The sequence below is a fragment of the Engraulis encrasicolus genome, chromosome 21 (genome assembly GCF_034702125.1).
Source record: "Engraulis encrasicolus isolate BLACKSEA-1 chromosome 21, IST_EnEncr_1.0, whole genome shotgun sequence".
NCBI classification, from domain to species: Eukaryota; Metazoa; Chordata; class Actinopteri; order Clupeiformes; family Engraulidae; genus Engraulis; species Engraulis encrasicolus.
The window spans coordinates 21961745-21983652 of record NC_085877.1 but is presented as its reverse complement, the minus strand read 5'-3'; positions in this window follow the sequence as shown (position 1 = coordinate 21983652).

The window sequence follows — 21908 nt, the reverse complement described above, 5'->3', positions numbered from 1 at the left end:
AACAGAATGCATGTTGAGGTACCTTTTATGTTTGTTTGTATGTTTAGTATAGATAAGGCATCTTAAGCATGGACTTAAGCACGGACTTACGCATGACTAGCATAAAGTAAATACATTCTGGATTTTCTCCTATTATGACAGGTATGGCAAAAAATAAATAAATCAAATTGCACTTAAGGATGCCTCTACATTTGCTCTGGAATAAAGACGCGATCTGAAATCAAACGTAACATAGCCTAATTTCATAACATCAACTAGACTTACTAGTGCAGAAAGACTGTGTAGTTATCTGAAAGGTGTTATGAAGTTCTCCTTAGAATACTGTAGCATTTTTCAAAAAAATACTATTGTGAAAAATTAACAAAACAAAAAGTGTCTACAAAAAGAGTGGAAAAGTCAAGCAAAAGGCTCTGTTGTCAATGCTAACACAAACTGTATGCACACAAACGTATAGCAACCTAAATGGCTAGAAAGTTTTTAAAAGTTTGAAAGCTGAGGTAAAAGCCAGTCAGACGGCGCCATCATCTGAACCTCATGTATTACAATGTAAGACTATATGCAGAAGGATGCCAAGGCTTGGACTTTTCTCAAGCCAGTTTGTCTCCCTCTGTCCTTTTTATATCTCTAGACTCAAAGCCATTCAGAATCAGGACAACTGCACATCCACAAGTCCCCCATAAAGTATAAAGAGGTGAAGAGTCAATGACATCAGGTCTCCATGGACTAATATAACAGATCTCTTGCAGGCCCTGACCACCTCCCACTTTTACGAGAGAGAGAGAGAGAGAGAGAGAGAGAGAGAGAGAGAGAGAGAGAGAGAGAGAGAGAGTAGGAGAGAGATAGAGAGAGAGAGAGAGAGAGAGAGAGAGAGAGAGAGAGAGAGAGAGAGAGAGAGAGAATGCTTTACAGAGGGATTTCTTCTACAGAAAAAGTCAACCAGCCGATTCACCCTGTCATCATTGTCAGGTCCTATTGTATTTTATACAGGAAGCCCAGGGAGTATCCTTGGCCTGCATTCCAAGGTGTTTGGATCAGAACCACTTGGCTCAGGTGCTTGAATCTGCAAAGAAAGTCTGTGGGAACTCTGCTCTTAAAGCTGACATCATAGACCCATACATCAGCAAATAAAATGTGTCAAATTTAACCTAAAGAAGAAATACCCGTCAATTGCAGATGTCATGGAATGCCAGGGAAGAAATATTACATTTCTAGTCACAGGCTCTTCCTCTATCATTCAGTGCAGGGGGGTTAAATCGGTTCCCAGTGTTGAAGTGCATTTTCTGTGCTACAATCAACAGACAGACCACCACTGTTGCCCTACAAGCAGCAAAGACTAGCCTGATTATCATTGACGTTCAAATCTCTTCGAGACTTGGTCTGACCAAGAGAATAACAATTAACATTTCCCAAACGGCATTTCCCAAACGGCCTCCCTTGGTTATGGTTGTTTGCTTGCCGACAAAGTGAGAGGAGTTCCCGTATTTTCGGGAACTCAGAAAGTACTTACATCGCTCTTGACCTGACTAGTTGCAACGCTGAAAGTGTTGCGTCACTAGGAGGGCACAGCCTGGCTAGCAAACACAGTCTTGAAAGCATTATTCAGGCGAGGGAACAAAATGTTCATCGACACTTTCAAAGAACATCAAAGAAAATCACAAAAGCTGAAAATATCTGACTAGATTCCCAGACGAAAAGGTGCGATTTAAATAATTATTTTGTCAATGTGTGTGTATCCAGCCTTTAGCCTTTTTAATACAAAGGCCCAGTTTAGTGTCATTACTCTCAGCTACAATTATGAAAACAGAGAAAAATTAGACCGTGAATTGTTGCCATACAAGTAGCAAACACATTGTTGAGACAAGGTCACACATAACTCTGCCATTTCTAAGAGGAAAAAAACTGGAGATGCATCAGATCCAAGATCCGGATCCGACAGGATAATAGGGTTTTTCACAGGATCCGGGTCCGGCAGGATCTTAAGCAGTGGATCCGGTAACCGGAGGTTACCTAAAAATCAGGATCTGGTGCATCTCTAGTTTTTACGTAGCCTAGGCTTTTCAGTCAGTCTTTCACAACTCCAATCGCTGCATGGAGTGAAAGCCCTTTGGAAGTGGCCGTTGCAGGCATTGTGGCAGTAGCCAATTAGTCTAAAAAACTAGTTTGAGCCAACCCAGGCGAACAAGTGGTTCAATTTAGTACAATAAAAGCATGACTGAAGTGTACTTAGCATGTTAAAAGTGCACTCGTGCTTTTTGTGCTAAGAAAAAGTATGTTTACAATATGCTTATTTAAAGTGTACTTAAAATTAGATGTAATTAGTTGCTCTCAAAGAAAGTACACTTAGCGAACCATACTTCAAGTGGACTTCGAAGATGTTTGGCTAAATATTTAGAGGAATATACTAATAGTGTTCTAATAGTGAACTTACTAAAAGTGTATTTTTTAATAACATATTGCAATTGTACTTTTTTAAAGTGCAATATGATTACACTTCACCCAAATGTCTTTGAAGTGTGATTTTCTATATTGCGCTTTAAAGTAAATCGCTTTAACATATTGCAAGTACACTTTTTCAAAGTACACCATGATTGTACTTCACCCAAATGTCTTCAAAGTGTGCTTACACAAAGTGCATTTACCCATCATGCACCATCATACATGTCCCATCATGCAATGCACTTCTTGGAGCTAAATTTCTCAAACAGAAAGCCATTTATCCTGAAGGAATATTTTTGGTTTGCATGAAAATATTACTCATTGTTATATTCTGTGTTTATTGTAGGAGTTTTAAAATTTTAAAGTGGTAGACAAAAAATGACCATGTTCCCACCGTCATTATGATGGTCACGTATATGTTCTGGTATATATAGGCTCACACTTCCCATGATATCATGGTGGGAGGTAAGTTGGAAGTAGTTGTTCAAACAAAAAAATAGAGGGTCACCATTAGTGATCAATTCAAGTGATCAAATGCAGGAAGGTGGAATAAGGTTGGAATAAAGTGAAATGTGTATCTGACATCTCTGTAACAATGCAATGATTGTAAATGTCAGTCGTGCCAAGCATGCATACTGTATCACTACTGTGACATGTGGCTGTGTGTAATGTACAAGCTCTAAGGACCAGTATGGATTGTAGTATTACATTTATATTATTTCATGTACTTGGGAGTGTACTGTAAATATACTTCAAGCATACCTGTTATATATTTACAATTCTTAATGTGATATACTTTTTACAGACTTAAAATGTTCCAATGTAGTCCAAAGAAGCATGAAGTTAATATACTTTTATTGAACTTATAGAAGTGTACTCAAGCACACTCTTAATGCCATACGAATGAATGAAAAGCGTGTTCGGAGCATACTTTCAAAAGTATGCTTGTAGTGCACTTAAAGTTGTCCAAAAGCGGTGCCAATTTAGCATCCTCAGTGTGCTGCAAGTGTGCTGAAGCATTGCTTTAGTAGTGCTTCAGCGCACTAATAGTGCAATGAAGTGCACTTTAAATCGCCGAAAATAGTACACTTTGTACTAAGTACGGTCAAAAAAAGTACACTTAAAGTATATGGGTTTTTCACCTGGGAACTTAATAAAAAGGGCCCACGTGTGCGAGTAGGCTTTGTGTTTCAACCCTTTCGTAGGATCCGGTATCCGGTTCCGGATCTGGCAGGATCTTAAGCAGTGGATCCGGTATCCAACAGGATCCTAAAAATCAGGATCCGGTGCATCTCTAAAAAGACATCACAAAAGCAAGCCAAGGATGATTGTCTATTAAGCATTTGGTGCCGCCATGTCATTATCGTGATGAGTCACAGACGACACTAACAATGACAAAGACTATCTAACCATTGTTCCTTGGAGACGATAATTCAAATTGCGGCTATGAAAATGATGCGGTTGGCCAATCTCACATTTATAGGTCAGAAAATACTCTTACATAGTCTGTTACAAATGCTGAACACATTTCCAAACATCTTTCATTTGGATTTTGTATCATCAAAGCAACACAGCAAGGCTTACACAAAGCCAGTCACAGTTCTACGATAGGAAAAAAATGAAACCAAAAATAAACAGTTGCTGTCTCTTCAAGCCTTGTGGTCGAATCAGCATGTGTTGCTGTGGCAACGGCATTGTTTAAGCGCTGCTATTTTGCAGGTGAAGGCAAGCAGAGATGCACGTGTGATCATGGCAAAAAAGGGCCGTTTTAAGGTACTTGAGGGCCCTTTTCAGATTATTGCGGAGGGGCCCGGCATAGCCTACATGTAGCAGTATCACTGCACTCTGCTGTCAATGAGTTTAGGGAGCTGTTGCCACACTCGTCATTGCTGCAGTCATTTGAATAGTCATTATTACCAAGGAGCACCCCTTCAGGTGGGGGCCCTGGGCAATTGCCTAGCTTTCTTTCCTGGTAGTGACAGACCTGGTATGGTGGCAAAACACAGAGCCAATATGGGGCCCCACTCCCGCCCACTCTTTAGAATGGTAAACAGTGGAAAACAGGACGGCTTGGATATGGTTCTAGAACTGAGACACACACAACACAAATGAAACGAGACCAATCAGAGATGATAGTCCCCTACCATCCAAATACCATCCAAAAACAAGTGCAGGAACCCTGATTTTCCTGGGAACTCCCATACAGCCTTTAGCTCTACACAATCATTTCAATCTCACTTGAGATTAGGTCAGGTAGGCCTACTACTGACACAGTATTGATGAGTAGACTTAGCTCTAAAAATGTTACACTTGATCAAAGAGTAATTTTTCAGAAGGACAAGATCTTATCTGATGAAGCTAAGTGAATTTCAACTCTGTAAGACTCTTTAAGTTATATTAAAGGGACACTGTGTGAGATTTTTAGTTGTTAATTTCCAGAATTCATGCTGTCCATTCACTAATGTTACCTTTTTCATGAATACTTACCACCACCATCAAATTCTAAGTATTCATTATGACTGGAAAAATGGCACTTTTCATACATGAAAAGGGGGATCTTCTCCATGGGCCGCCATTTTGAATTTCCAAAAATAGTCATTTTTAGCTGCAAAAATGACTGTACTTGGACCATACTAGAAAATATTTGTTTATTACTTAGTAAACTTTCAGGCAAAGATCAAATTTGGCAATACGCAGCCCAGTTTCAATGAGCAGCATAGTTGCAGTACCTTTTTTGACCATTTCCGGCACAGTGTCCCTTTAACGTTGTATTTTTACTCTGTACTGTATATAAATGTATTCACTGTATTGTATGCAGGGCAGTGCTGATGAAACCCTACAGGTTGCTGAAGGCCCCCACGGAAGGCAAAACATAATTACATACACAGGTCCATAGCTTCAAGCCAATGAGGGACATGTCCACCAACTGTGGAGAGAAGTATTAATTAGATTTAAAATTAACCTGACATCTTTTACATGCAATTATTGTTTCTTTATTCACCTTTGTCTAATATGTGGGCGCTGCTCTCTAGCAGGTTGGGGCCCGTATAGGCGGCAGCCATATCTTCCTTGGGCTTTAGTCTGGCCATGTCCTTGTCCCTGTACTGTATCTGTTGACCAGCCTGATCTTGCTGCATACACAGTATTTTAATGTAGCACAAGAATACTGAACGTTGACCCGCATTAATGCACATACTCAGAATTCACAGCATTTTGTTCAATATTCATTCTCATATAAGACTTTTCCACACCTCAGTTCGAAAGGGTGCATTGGTCTATATACTTACTACTAATATTAATGCGGAAGGACAAATTTGCGACTGGGGCAGAACCATCAATTGGTAATTGATAACTCAAAACACTACAACACAGGGGTCATAACAGGAAACTGCTCTCAAGGTGGGCTTAAAAGCTGAAATCCAGTTTGAAGAAAGCCAGGGGGCTGAATGTCTCTTTAAATAAAGCATGGAGCACAAGACTGCTAGCCTCACGCGCCATCCTACGTACTTCCGCCAAGACACTTGGCTCCGCACTATGTCTGGTACGTGTCTTCTGTGGAGCGATGTTCACCGGTAGGATTTTCGCCGGTGTTCTGACAAACGGTTCTACATTGTTTTATAGCATTATAGGTTCTTTTTTCACTGAAGACTAATAAAAAAACACTCACACACAACACAATCTGATTCTTCTTCCTTCTGCTTAATGTTTTATGGATAAATGGTGCAATGGGATATATCTTTATAAAACTGGCACTGGCATAATAAAGAAAACAAAACAAAACATTACAAAAACAAACAGCACAACAGAATCTCCACAAGACATGGCGATAACTGAAGGCAGTAATGTATGTCTTTCATGTGGAGACACAAGCATATGTGCCCACACAAGAATAATAACACCTCATTCTGTGTTTTCTGGAAACTGTCTCCACACACACATATCGATATAAGCTACAGTATATAGCATTCTTACCGTATTTATGCATAACATGTGACTGGATATATCTTTATTAAACTGACAAAAGCAAATAAAGGCAATACAAACACCACAACACAATCTCCACTAGCCATATGGAGAGATAGCACAGAAGGGAAGGTAGCAGTCCAGTCCTGCATGTTTTCCTGTATGCCCCCCCCCCACACACACACACACACACATGCCAATGTATCTAAATCCTATCCTGTACCGTGTTCCTTCCTGCCTCTCTGAGACAAGACTGACAGCTTGTTTAGGCTAATGAAGATTGTGTCTGTCTATTTAAGGAAGACTGCCGGTGAAATTGCCTGCCATAATGCAATCTTGTCCGTGACAACCATGCGATGCCGATGTGAGGGAACGAATGGAGAAGAGAGCTGGTGGTGGTGGGGGGTGGGAGTGGGGGATGGGGGGGGGGGGTGCTTGAGGCTGTGTCATATGCCCAGAGAGAGAGAGAGAGAGAGAGAGAGAGAGAGAGAGAGAGAGAGAGAGAGAGAGAGAGAGAGAGAGAGAGAGAGAGAGAGAGAGAGAGAGAGAGATGGCTAGAGAGACTTGGGGATTTGTCACATGCCCACATGTACATACTGAATAAGTGCCCACATGTGAGTGGAGAGCAGAGCTGAGCTGAGAGAGTGACAGAGAGAGAAGGGGGGATCGAGGGATATACAGAGAGAGGTGGAGAGGCTTGAGGCTGTGTCATATGTCCACGTATATGTGCTCGGCATGCAAACAGGTGTGTTCCTCCAGAGGAATAAACCTCGGTAATGCCTTTCGAGGAAGCGGAGTGGGGAGCTCACTTGAAAAACAACTTGACTTAATCAGTGTGGAAAAGGAAGCTGATCTCCATATCTTGGGTCATCTCATGTTCTCCCACAAGTGGGATATACTAGGGAACCATCAAGGGGACGATGATCTGGACTATTTTAAAATGCCACCGCGTGAAAGAAAGCTGGTTTTGCAGCTGGTGTCCTCAAAGTGAGAAGTCTGCACACTTGAAATCCTTTTTGTTGTATTTTATTATTTCCTGGCCAGCCATGAAATAATAAAATATAACAAAAAGGATTTCATGTGTGCTGACTTCTCACTTTGAAAACTACAATTGGCGTTTGTCCTGCACCTTTCCCTGGGATGTGCACAGTCCTCTCCTTCAACCTTTGCAGCTGGTGTCGACATGTGGGTCTGTAAACAAAACAAAAACATCCATTTGTCTGATAATACTGTATGTCTTGCCCTGCCTCCCTGTTCTGTGGTTGGTTGAGATCCCAAACTCGGGCAAAAATAAATAAATCAGCAACGGTTTCCATTTCCCTCAGATTAGAATGAAAGCAGAAGGCAGAATGGGAATTCCCAGATTAGTTCTTGTGCAAGAGGAAGCTATTTTATGTTTAATGAAATGACATCCATTGCAACGTGATGGTCATGGTGTATTTATGTAATGAAGTTAATTATTGAGATTTACATCATGATGTTCTACATCCTCTTTGATTTGATATATCTCTCTTCACACCATCATTTAGACTTTCAGTTACATGTCATGAAAAAGGTATATGAGTGTGGAGAGAAAGGGTCCCCATAAGAAGCTAAATACACGCTCATAAGCTGGGGCCCGCATTTGTGCATTTGATACAATAGGTATTGTGGCAAAATATAGTTGTAGGAAAAAAAAAAAAGATTGATGAATTACAGCATCAAGGCATTATGAGCAGTATCTGTGGCTCTGAGCTCCCACATTAAGGCCGATTAGATGAAACGAAGAGATGAAAAACGACTGTGGTTCTGGCTGCATAGATGTGTGTGTACAGTACATACGTACGGTACTGTATGTTCGATGGGTGCCAGTCATGATATAATACAGCATAACAGGCAAATTCATGACATTGGCAAAGAACATTTATGTAACATTGCGCAAGGGGAGGTTGTTAAAGTTTTGTCAGTGCGGCGGCCTAGGGGTCAGGCTGCTGTGAGTTTGAAGGACCGCAACTTTCTCATGCTCAGAGACTTCAAAGAAACATAAACTATTGAGGACCTTCATCCCATAGTAGCTGCAGTGCCATGAGAAAGTTTGGGCACCCTTTTGGAAAATCATTACATTGGTTTATTTCTCGTTGAGCTTTTAAAGTAGCAACTTCATTTTAAAATATGTTAAACTGTAGGGAAACATTTCAGCAGTGGAAGAATTTTAATAGGTGTTACAAAAACAATTGTATGTGGATTTAAACAAAAATAGACGTGTGCATAAATATGGGCAACGAGAAATAAACCGATGTAATGATTTTCCAAAAGGGTGCCCAAACTTTCTCATGGTACTGAATACCTACAACACTCATTGACCCATGTCTGAATCCTCACTTGCATGGTACATTGGCACAGACGGTTCGTTTGACAACTGAACAGTTGTACCCTTGTCAATTGTGTGATATTCTCTATGAACAATATGAAAAAAAAAAACGGATTTACAATGACCGCCTCCATATAGGCCTACCTTACCGACAAAAGCAGTGACGCACACACTGAGAAGTGAAGGACAAGTCGTGTGTGTGCACATAGTAACCATACAACTAGCAGAGGACAGAGGGTGTTATTTGTGAACACAGTTAGACTTGAATGCCATTCGAAGGACAGACCATATATAATATGCGTAGGCTATGTGCCATATCCAGTTCCACATAAAAGCACAGATATTAAATATCTATACTATCAATAATAACTTGCTATTAATACTATTATTGTACTTGTTGTTGTTGTTTAGTTTATTATTATTATTATTATTATTATTATTATTATTATTATCCTCATTATTATTATTATATTATCAATCTGCTAACACAGCTACCTAAATGTCGCTGTGTGAGTAAAAGCCTGTGTGTCCACTGAAATCATTTCTCAGCAGAAAACAAATGTGTGGGCATGCAAAAACTCAAAAGATCTAAATGGAAAAACTTCCAACAACAACAACATGAATGACAGATTCCTAGGGGAAGGAAGAAGTCAACAATTTAACTTGAGAAAGCAGAGGAAGCCATTCATGTGAGAAATGTATATCAGAACTTTAAGCTGTGAAGGAAGAGAGAGAGAGAGAGAGACAGAGAGACATGCAGGAGGGGGAAAATGTAAAAGAAAGAATGAAATGAAGAATGAAAGAAAGAAAGAAAGAAAGAAAGAAAGAAAGAAAGAAAGAAAGAAAGAAAGAAAGAAAGAAAGAAAGAAAGAAAGGTTGAAAGAATGAATGAAAGAAAGCTTTAAACACCAGATGGAGAGTATAAGTTGAGGAGCCATCACTATCTACCTTTTCACCCCATTTCCCAGGTGGTCTCTCTGCATCTCTTGTTGAAGATCGATACACATTAAGTACCTATTGTGGCATGCAGTACAATTTATTGAACAGCACAACAACAACAACATCAAGACATATGACAGTGGTCCATAGGCATATTTTCATTCACAAGTGCTGAAAGGATTGAGTCAGTATGAAGCGATGCATACAAAATGTGCTCTGTGTGTGTGTGTGTGTGTGTGTGTGTGTGTGTGTGTGTGTGTGTGTGTGTGTGTGTGTGTGTGTGTGTGTGTGTGTGTGTGTGTGTGTGTGTGTGTGTGTGTGTGTGTGCGCGCGCGCGTGTGTGTGTGTGTGTGTGCATGTGTGTGTGTGTGCATGTGCATGTGCATGTGTCCAATTTGTGTATGTATATGTATGGATTAGTAGAAAATGTACAAGATTCTTTACATGAAAAAAGGAAACAAAAAAGAGTAGGGCCTAAGGCTTGAAAACGGCTTACAAACCTGCTTGTCATTCTGCTGATAGCTGCAAGAGCTTACTTGGAAAAGATTATCTGTACAGTTTCAATGTGAATACCATGGTAAAATAAAGGATGAATAAATACAATTATTTTCATGTAACTTTGAGGTACCAGGTATCTCGTTCAAAAACAAAGGCGAAATGAGCAAAAGAAATCCGTAATAAATTATCATCACATGGCTGCGCCTCAATAAGCTATGGCAAGCCCGCTTAATTAATCTTGTGTAACGTGTCTTTGACTCTCGTTCAAAAATAGAGGAAAAATACGCAATCCATTATAAGCAATCCGTAATAATCCAAATCCATGGGCAGTCATGGGTAAGTGATGGGCAGTCATGGGTAAGCGGTTAGGGCGTCAGACTTGTGGCCCAAAGGTTGCCGGTTCGACTCCCGACCCGCCAGGTGAGTAGGCTACTTAACCAGTGCTCTACCCCATCCTCCTCCATGACTGAGGTACCCTGAGCATGGTACCGTCCCGCCGCACTGCTCCCCAGGGGTGCCATTGAGGACTGCCCCCTTGCACGGGTGAGGCATAAATGCAATTTAGTTGTGTGCAGTGTGCAGTGTTCACTTGTGTGCTGTGTCACAATGAGAATGGGAGTTGGCGTTTCCCAATGGGCTTTCACTTTCACATAATAAGAAATCCGTAATTATCATCACATGGCCACGCCACAATAGGGTGACATTTGACCAAGGGCGGATTATTCCAATCTAAAGGGGCCCTTCATCCTATATGCAGTGTTGTGCCTCAGATGATGCAGGTGTGTCGTATGGCCTGACCAACACAAAAGCGACTGATGAAGGCACTGGATCAATAATCAGGACCACGCAGCCCTGCAAAATAAACAGGGACATTAGCACAGGCAGAGATCTCTCTACTCTCTCTGGCACAGGTGCCTTATTCCCCTCTACCCATTTTGAAGGTGAATGTAATCTGGAACAAAAACTCAAAGACATGTTACATTATTTTCATTTTTTACATTCATTTTTTGTATTTATTCACACATATGCAAATTAATTTGCTTTAATTAATGAATTAATGTTTCTTTTTCTTGTGTGTGCGTGTTTTGCATGCGGCCTCAACCATCATCAAATCATTATTTCACCATTATTATAGAACATGTTCACTCACTCACTCACTCACTCACTCACTCACTCACTCACTCACTCACTCACCCATCCATCCATCCATCCATCCATCCATTCAGTCAGACAGACAATTCAGTCATTGTTCAGAATGATTTTCCCGACACACTACTGAAGGTAGGCTATCATGGCCGTAACTACCATTGAGGACACAGAGGTCATGTCCTCATTTTTTTTTCAGTAATGTAGAATTTATATATGATGAAAATTCATATATGATCAACATTGATAAATTCAGTCTGTATACAACACCCCCATTTATCCTCAAGGCAGTGATGAATAAAAACAAACGTTTGACTGAAGTATTTGAAGCATTCTAAATGTGCGGATACAGTTCAGCATGCAGTATTTGATCTCGGTATTTGAAAATATCTGTTCACGGCCCTGTAGGCTATTCTGTATTCTGAACAACTCTGCCTATCCTCTTGTCACAGTGCTACGCTGACTGTGTCCAGGGTTGCCAGATGAGGCTGATGATTTCCAGCCCAAAAAATACTCAAAACCCACCTGGAAGCACTAAATCCCACCCAATTCTATTGATTTCTATGTGCAAAATTGGGCGGGTTTTCCTGCAAAATGCCATTTTTACCCGCAGACAGCAAACCCGAGCAGCCCAAATGGGCGGGAAACAGCCCAATCAGGCAACACAGCACCACTACTCGACTGCTGTATTTATTATTGAACGTTTCGACCTTACTCGGGCTCCTTTTTAATAAAAAGTACGGGAATCAAGCAGTGCTACAGACATTCTCTTTAAGTAATTTGAGTTCACTTTTTTATTTGTCCTGCCCACTTTCTCTCCACCATTCTCTCTTCACCATCGTTTTGCCACCACCTCCCACACACACAAGCAAATAAATAAATAAATAAATAAATAAATAAATAAAAAACACGCACACGCACAAGCACACACGCACGCACGCACACGCACACACGCACACACGCACACACACACACACACACACACACACACACACACACACATAGACATAGTACCACCTGGAACAGAAAAGAAATATACTGTTGTCCAAGGTTGCCAATTTTGGCAATGTTGATTGCATGACGTGAGTTAGTGTGTTTGAGGAGAGGTGGATCATTTTGAAGTGATGCCATCTGTAATGGGAAAAGGAGTGGCACGTTATCACCAGCAAACAGGAATTGACTCTGGAAGCGTCAGAGCTGCGAGACACCATTTGAAGTGATGGCATTCACTCAGGGCTGGACTGAGGGAGAAATAGGGCCCGGGCACTTTTGGCTTAAAGGGGCCCCTTATAATTAGCAGTGCAGAACTGACACTCCGGTGGGCCCTGCACCCTCGTGGGCCCCTATTTTCGGAAATGTAAAAAAATACATTTCTTTTTTTAAACATTTCTGAAAATAGGGGCCCACGAGGGTGCTGGGCCCACCGGGAAATGCCGGTATGCCAGATGCCCAGTCCAGCCCTTGAAATGATGGCATTTCACTGTGATGTGATCAAGACTAGACATGGGAGTCGCTGCTCAAAAAAACAAACACCTCTCTACACTACAGAGATGAGTTGAGCGTTGAGCTCACCTCACACAGCGACACAAAACTCATTTTAGAGATTCGCCCACATCAAAAAGGCCTCATTTAAATTGAGCATATTCGCCTGCTGTGAAAGTGTGTAAAATGCGGAAAGGCTGGTCAAATATTAACTCACTGGGATGATGAAAGGCAGGGGGCAGGGCCATTTCAAGGTATGAAACTCCAACAAAGTCACTTAGAATAAGTCTTTTCACTCGGCGGCCAACTTGGCTACGCCTCAGGGTTGCAATTTCAGATTAGTAAGACCATGGGCGTCCTAAAATGAATGATTACACAGAAATGGAACAACGGAGCGACCCACAACCCATATGGTTGGAATCGCAATGAAAACTAGTTTATAATGGCTATCTCAGATTGGCCGTATATATGAAAGTAACGCTGTAAATCATCATTTTCTTACTGATGTGTTGATCTGCACATGCGTGGAATTTCACGACTTCTGCACCGCGGTCTGTGGCAGCGGACTCTGTGGCAACCCCACGAGTAGCTAGCCGATGTGAACCGCACATGTCATCAGCAACCGACCAGCAGAAGCAGATTCTGAGGGCATACCGATTAGTTTTGAGCAATTGTAAAAGTGAAAAACTTGTTGCCGGACAGGTGGGATATGTGCAAGCATGCGCCATATAAGCATAACAAATTGCCCCCGTTCATTCCTATGGTTGCTTCCTGAAGTATTTCATCTCCTCATTCAGACTATCTCTGACTCCAACTCCCATTGTCATTGTGACACAGCACTCCGCAGCCCCCAGTGGCGCCCCAAGGGAGCAGTGCAGTGGCATGGTACCATGCTCAGGGTACCTCAGTCATGGAGGAGGATGGGGGAAAGCACTGGTTAATTACTCCCCCTATCAACCTGGTGGGTCGGGAGTCGAACTGGTGTCCTGTCGATATGAGCTCCCTGTCGAGATTAGCTCCTTTTAGCTACTGAGCATGCGCACGCATGCGCACCTCCACGCAGCGACTTCTGCGGCTGATTGCCCATCGAGCTGAGCTACCGAACAGCTGATCTTAAACATGTGAAATAACAACAGCAACAACGCAACGCAACGCTAGCAATAGGTGTAGGTTAAAGTTTGCAGAACAGGGAGATCTCCGCGCCACATACGCTGGTGAGAGAGATGCATTGCACAACCGCACTGAGTCATTTTTTGCGCACACCCTCTCCATTTCCTTGCGCAAAATTACCTCGCGTCAAACTTATTCTAACTTAGCCTGACTTATTCTTAGCCTGATATCTAATAATCAACCGTACTGATTTAAGAAAATCTGACCTAGGCCCAATTTAGGCTTTATCTCGTTGCGTTTAACTTCTCCTAACTTACCCATGTCATCTAAAAATGTAGACAGGATGTCTCTGGTTAAGAAAATGCGAGCAATTTCTCACACCCGACGTTACATCAAACTTCTCTACTATATGCGGCATGCCTTAAGTCCGAAACACCTACCAAAAACCAAAAAGCTCTCACTTAAGCCGGGCATACACTGTGCAATATTTTCACTCGTGGTTCTTAAGATTCTGCTCACACTGCACGATGGAATTTCACTGTTTAAAAGTTCACAACTCACGACTCACGTCCTCACACTACACGAGCCGACAGTCGGATGCAAGCGAAATGCTTCCACCGTACGACGCGACAGGCATGTTTCCCCGGTCTGCAGAGGCGAGAACATGCGCACCTGAGGTGGAGATGAGGTCGCGCTCAACAGCGAATCGCACGGCCCTATTAATTTGTGCATGTGAAGTGTCAAATCGGGTCGTAGCACTGCTTTAACTGTGCGATTTACGCACGAGCCACGACCAGAATTTCAAACCGTTTTGATTTTCTTGCGACCCTGCGATTGCACGATCGTGAGGCGCAATCGCTTGTCGTTACCCCATGTACACTGCACGATGCGAGACTCACGATTGTCTGCGATTGAGCAAGAAATCGGCCCGACTCTCAAAAAGTCGTGCGAGTGCCAAATCGGGGCAAAAGTCGCACAGTGTAAGCCCAGCTTTAGATTTGGCTATGACTTGTATCATGTCCTGGGAACAGAAGCATTGAGCTTGGATTTAAATATTTGTAGATTTTTGTCAAAGGAGCTGTGTTCGTTGCTATACCTATCATATTGAGTTGGCTTTAAGGTTCTTAAGGTACGGATGAGACAAGCTGCTCGTTTTAAAATAGTAGGCCTAAATAAAATAGCCTAAACAATCAATATTCTATCAGCAACTTATTAGTTAATAGTTGGCTATTATTAGAAACTTCTCCGGAAAAGCCTAAAGGCACGGGCGAGACACGCTGCTTGTTTTAACATTGTAAATAAAATAAACAATCAATATTTTATAGGCAAGTTATTGAAACGTCTCCACGGAATGAAAATCAAGGTAGCTAATTTCGACGAGGCAGCATAAATAGATAGGACGCCACTGTCGAGTTAGGCTACCGGTAGCTCATCTCGACGAAGGAGCTCATCTCGACAGAACACCGGCAACAAGTCTGACACCCTAACCGCTTACCCATGACTGCCTGGAATGATGAAAGGTGTGATTGGCAGGGCCATCAGCTGGGGCCCCCTGGCCTAGACAATTGTCCGGGCAGTGTCACGGCAATCATGGGCAAACGGCTAGGGCATCAGACTTGCTGGTTGCTGGTTTGACTCCTGAGCCGCCAGGTTGGTGGGGTTAGTAATTAACCAATGCTTTCCCCCATCCTCCACCATGACTGAGGTACCCTAAGCATGGTACCATCCCGCCCAGAGATGTATAAAGTACTGGAGAAAAGTAGTGGAGTAGAAGTACCAGTATCATCTTGTCAAATGACTTGAGTAAAAGTCAAAAGTAACCTTTCCTTACCTTACTCAAGTAGAAGGACAAAAGTATTCAAAATGTGTTGTACTTAAGTAAAGCAAGTAGAAGTATTGCAAGTTTTGCTACTTGAGTAAAAAGTAGAAGTAGAAGTAAAAGTACTGCATTAAAAAAAATGGGGGGAAAAAAGTCAGTCAAAAGTTTGAATAGGCCTACCATTTGGTTTATTAGAGCTCTGTACAATAAGTCTCTTATGAAGTGCAAATACCATTATGGTTTGTTATTAAAACAGCTTTGTAACACAAGTTCAGTTTTTAAGAAAACGTAGGGCAGTAGTTTTACCTCGTCTACCTCATCCATCTTGCCAACATGCCAGTGTCAATGCCAACTGAGCGTCACTGACCGCGCCAAAAGACATGCGCGAGAATGCGATCTGCTTTTATTTCCCTACCATTGCATCGCCCACTGACCGTGAACACGTTCCATCATATCTGGTGATGACAGAGCCATCTAGCGCTCGGGCATAGAAACGAGTAACGAGTAACGAAAGCAGCACATGAAAAATATATCGGAGTAAAAGTATTCATTTCATCAGAAAAATTTAGTGCAGTAAAAGTACAAGTATGAGGGAAAAAATATTACTCAAAAAAGTACAGATACTGCAGTTTAGCACTTAAGTACTGTCAAGTTTCCCGGGGAATTATATTTAAAATCAGCCAAAACTTGAAAAAGGCATAAGCCGTTCTGGGTTGCAATCATGGGATCAACTCGGATTCTTCCTTTCTTGGTTTTTTATTACTCATCAATCAGGTTGAATGCGGTAGACACAGAATGAATCAGGTTGAAAACCAGTGGCCTTCCCGAACTGCTTACATTTCAAATAAACCCCTTCATTAACTTCCAAGCATCACATTTCACTCCACTGGTGTGCTCCTTCAAAGTTAGCAGAATGACAATGCAAAAATCCTGCTCTCATTAGCTACTTCCTGTTCCTATCGCTAAACAGGTGTCAACATAAAAGTCCCATAAGAGTCTCATGAGTTTCAATGTAAAAGTCCTTTTTTTTTCAAAAGGATACAGCCTGGATTCAGCAGCACACCTCCCACTTGAGCTCCTGGTTAAGGAACCCAAGGAGGTCACATCACCCAGGTCACTCAGCCACTGAAGCCTCTGGACTCGACTGCTCGCTCTGCTCCTCCACTGGAACTAAGACGACAAGCCGCCTCACGTCTCTGTGAAGAACTGTAATAGGAATCTCGGTGGTTGACTTCTTCCCCGCCTTGGCTGTCCTGTCGGTGCTCCTCCCGAGGGCTGGCCCCTTGGTCTCGACAGGGTAGCTGGGATATGTCCTGACTTGAACATCTCTCACTATGCCTTCTTTGTCAGGATTGACACTGATCACCTTGGCCAGCTTGAAGTGGCCTCTTACAGCGTTCTGGTCAGCAAGCCAGACTACGTCGCCTACTGCAACATTTCTCTCTCTGGTGTGCCATTTGCTTCTGAGAAACAGGTTTGGGCCTGCTAATTGGCACCACTTCCTCCAAAACTTGTTCACCTCAGACTGGATGACTCGTAGCCTCTTGTAAGGGTAACCCTCGAATTGGAAGTCTCCGGGGTCTCCTCTTGAGTGTGCTCGTCCCAGCAGGAGTGAATTAGGTGTGACGAATTCAATGCAATCTTCCTGAACTTGTGCTCTTGCATCTATTGGCCTTTCATTAGCCAAGTTGGCAGCCATGTATATGAAAGTCTGGAATTCACCCCATGTGAAGACACCGTCTCCACCCAGGTTCTGCAAGGCTCTTTTCACAGTCCGGACTGCTGCTTCAGCTGCTCCGTTTCTGTGAGGTGAGTCTGCAGGGTGAATCTTCCAGGACCACTTAGTGCCATGCTTAGCGGCCTTCTCTTCCATTCCTGACTTGTCCAGGAGCTCCAGGAATCTGTAGAGGTCATCAAGGGCTGGTTTGGCCCCTACAAAGTTTGTGCCAGGGTCAGACCATACCTTGCTAGGATGTCCTCTCAGTGACGTAAACCTTTGGTAGGCAAGCAGAAATCCTTCTGCTGACAAGTCGCTCACAATGTCGGCATGGATGGCTCTTGATGCCATACAGCTAAAGACAACGCCCCAGACTTTTAGTCTCACTCTTTTCTTCACCTCGTCTTTAACTTCGTAGGGCCCAAATAGGTCAACGGCTGTGAATTCAAAAGGAGCTGCTGGTCTGGACCGCTCTGGGGGTAAGTCACCCATCAGCTGTTGACAGTGCTTTGCCCTTGACTTCCTGCAGGGCACACAGTTTTCCATTACTCTGTTGGCAATTCTTCTTCCTTTGACTACCCAAGCCTTCCTTCTCATTCTTAGAAGTGTTCCTGCCACACTCTCATGGTTCACAGCATGAGCTTCCTGGGCGAGCAATGTGGATATCCATGCTTCATAAGGGAGGAGGGGCACTACTGCTTTGTCCTCCTTGAAGGCTTGGATCCTTCCCCCACACACAATGAGCCCATCTTCCTCTCTTATCGCCACTAGACGACTGAGGGTTGTGTCTGAGAAGGTTGCACTTGCTTGAGCTGCCAGGCAAAGGGATCTGAAGGCATACTCACGGTCTTCAGAAGTGAGTACAAGTGCTTCAGGTTCTTCTTTAGGGTGCGATTCTTTACTTGCTTTTTGATTGACAGCTCGGCACCTCAGGCTTAACCACTTGTCGGCTGCCTTTCTCACCCAAGCGACAACACCCACCAGTCTGGACAAGCTGCTGAATGCCTTAACATCCAGAAGATTCTCAACAGCTGAGCCAGCAGGTACTCGTCTTGGTGAGAGTCCATTGTGTCCGGCTACGTCGTTCGCACTAGACACATCTGAAGTTAATTGTGGTTGGGTTGTATCAACAGTTGCACTGACCTTGGACTGGGTGACCAAGTCCTGGTGCTTCTTGGCCTGAGCTCTGGTCATCACAGCTGAGAATGCCTTTCTCTGCATCTTGTTGATGTTTTCTCTGGCATCAGTGACGACTTCACCAGCAGACTTTATTGGCCAGTCAGCCAACGGCTGTTTCAAGAACTCTGGTCCAGCTTGCCAAGACTCTTGGAGGTCTTTCAAGGTAGCACCCCTGGTGATGATGTCTGCAATGTTGAGGTTGCCAGGCACCCACCACCAGTCTTCAACAGGGGCAGACTGTTGAATCTCTCCAATCCTGTTAGCGAAAAACGTCTGGTAGCCATAACTGTCCCGCTGAATGGCTCCCAATACAGTTTGGCTATCCACTAGGTGGAACCAGCGGTCTATCTCCAACCGGCTATGCTTTTGCATGTACTTCCTGAGCCTTGCTGCAAAGACGGCGCCACAGACCTCTGCTTTAACAGCATCTCCTTTTTGGTCCAGTGGTGTCAGCTTGGCTTTGGATTCCACTAATCGGACGGCTACACCTTGGTCCGTTTCCCATCGAAGGTATAGCACAGCGCCATAGGAATTGTCACTCCCATCTGAAAAGGTGATAGCCCAGGGTTTTCCTTTCCTGCCTTGTGGTGTCAGACTTCTTTGGAAGGTGATCTGTCCTAACTGTGCATACTCCTGGAACAGCCTGATGGCCTCCTCCCTGAGGCCTTCGGAGAGTGGCTTGTCCCAGGTACCACTGGCCAGATTTCCGCTTCCTGCCTCCTGAAAGGCTTTTCTGACAAGGAGAGCACCTTTCTGCTTGAGTGGTGTGACCAGACCAATGGGGTCATAGAGCCCAGCTATCTGGCTCAAGAGCTCTCTTCGAGTCAGAGGATTAGGTGTGTTCGATCGAACTTCTTCCATTGGGAGGTCTTGGCCTGTCCTCATCTTTCCCCTTCTTTTTGAGAAGTTGATCGAAGACATCAAGTAGAGCTTATCGTCCTCCACCAGGTATCCAATGCCTAAGGCCTTGTTGTCCTCGTCCTTCATCTGGTTCGGCAACACGAGTGCTTTATTGGCGTTGGATGGAGGCTCTGTCTTGAGGAATACCTTGTCACCCTGATGCCTCCCACTTTGCCCTGACCGAGCCCAGGGTTTCAGAGAGAAACCTCCAGCCTTCAGGATCTCCTCAATGTCATTGGTGATCTCCGTCAGACGGTCTGCATCGTTGTGGGACGTGAGTATGTCATCGACATAGCTGCTCTCCTCCAAAACTCTGCGTGCTTCTTCCAGGTGAGAGAACTTGGGGAGCCTTGCTGTTTCTCGCATAGCCAGCTGTGCTATGCAACCAGCAGGCCTGTCACCTATATTCACTCGCGTGATTGCGAATTCTCCAATCTTCTCGTCCTGTCTGTCTCTCCACAGGAATCTGTGCAAGTGCATCTCGCGCTCCTCTAGCCACACGGAATTGTACATCTTCCGGATGTCTCCAATGGCTGCATGCACTCCACTCCTGAACCTTAGCAGGACGGCTCTGATGGGGTTCAATACGTCTGGGCCTTTCAGCAGTAGATCATTCATGCTCACTCCTTTGAACTGCTGACTGCTGTTCCACACTAGGCGCACTGGGGTGGTGACAGAATGGGGATTTGGAGCTACTAGGTGGCTTACATACCAGACTGGTCCCTTCCAGGAATCAGTCATCTCCTTCGTGAGCCTCTTTGCTGCTCCACGCTCCACCATTTCGTGAACTTGAGCCGTGTAAGCAGCGAGCCACTCAGGTTCCTTCTGGAGTCTTTTCTCTGTTCTTAAGAAGGTGGCCTCAACTCCACTCCGATTGTTAGGAAGGCAGACTGGATCTGTTATCCAAGGATATCTTGCATCCCAATGTGGAGTCTCAGCATGGTCATCACTGATGACATAAGTGAGGCCGTCCTTTATGATCTCAAGCTCCCTTTCTTCCTTCGTTACTTTTACTTCGTTACTATACATCTCTGATCCCGCCGCACTGCTCCCTTGGGGCTGCCATTGGGGACTTCCCCCTTGCATAGGTAAGGGATAAATGCAATTTTGATGTGTGCAGTGAGCTCTGTGTGCTGTGGAGTGCTGTGTCACAAATGACAATGGGAGTTGGAGTTTTCAGGTGCGCTTTCGCTTTAGTTGAGTAGTAGAGTGTACTTTATTGTCCCTATGGGGAAATTTGTCTTGGGCTTCAACAATCACTGCGAAACATACAGTATTCTCTCACATACCAAAACAACATACGTAACATAAAGAACATAAGAATCGTAAAAAAATTGAAAATATACAACACAAAAACATAAAAATAGTACACTGCCTGCGCGTTGCATGTACAGTATATCTGCCATTAAGCATTCTTATCGCATTGGGGATAAAAGAGTTCTTGTATTTGTTCAGTCTGCAGTTCAATGACCTGAAATGTCTATCTGTGGGAGGCAAGGTGAATTCACGATGTAGAATGTGTGTGCAGTCCTCTAGAATCTTCAGTGCCTCCCTGAGCACTGCCTTTTCGTAGAGGGACTGCACATATCCTTGATCTTGATGACCAACAATCTTCACTGCAGTTTTATCCAGATGCCCCAATTTGGCTTTTGACCCCTTGTAGCCTGATGACTCGTATATGTTGTTTAACCTTTGGTGCCTGGAGACATATATACACTGCATTCAGGCTCTTGAGATTGTAGCTTTTTCAATTACAATTTTGGGTATGTTACAGCTGAATGAACACATTCTAATGCAAGATGAGTGTCTGATGAGGGAAAAGGCAACTTATTTCATGTTTTTATGTGCATCAGAGGCTAAAATATTTAGATTTTTAAAGGCTGAGGGCAGCTTTCCCATCAAGGGCTTAAGCATTCAGCAGGCATTTTTAGCAGGTGCCAATGGGTTAACTGAACAGTCCGATTACCATACCAAATTTGCACGTTTGCCTGGTTGTGGCATAGCCTGGTTCGCACCGACGGTTGCATGTGTGTACACAAACTACCGTCTGGTAGCACTGCCGTTAACATGCTCTTCTCGAGTCAGGAAATAAATGGTGAGAACCAGGCTAGTTGTGGCAGGCCAGCTCATGGGACCCTGATAGATCGGTCTGCCAGATATGCAACTTAACTGTAGCGGAGAGCGCTGGGTAATAAGCGCAACAAGATGCAATGAGAGGAAACACTCATCAGAGAAATATACAGTATATACAGTAAGGCTACAAGAGTATAGCTATGGCTTGCTTCTCTCTCTCTCTCTCTCTCTCTCTCTCTCTCTCTCTCTCTCTCTCTCTCTCTCTCTATCTCTCTCTCTCTCCCTCTCTCTCTGTC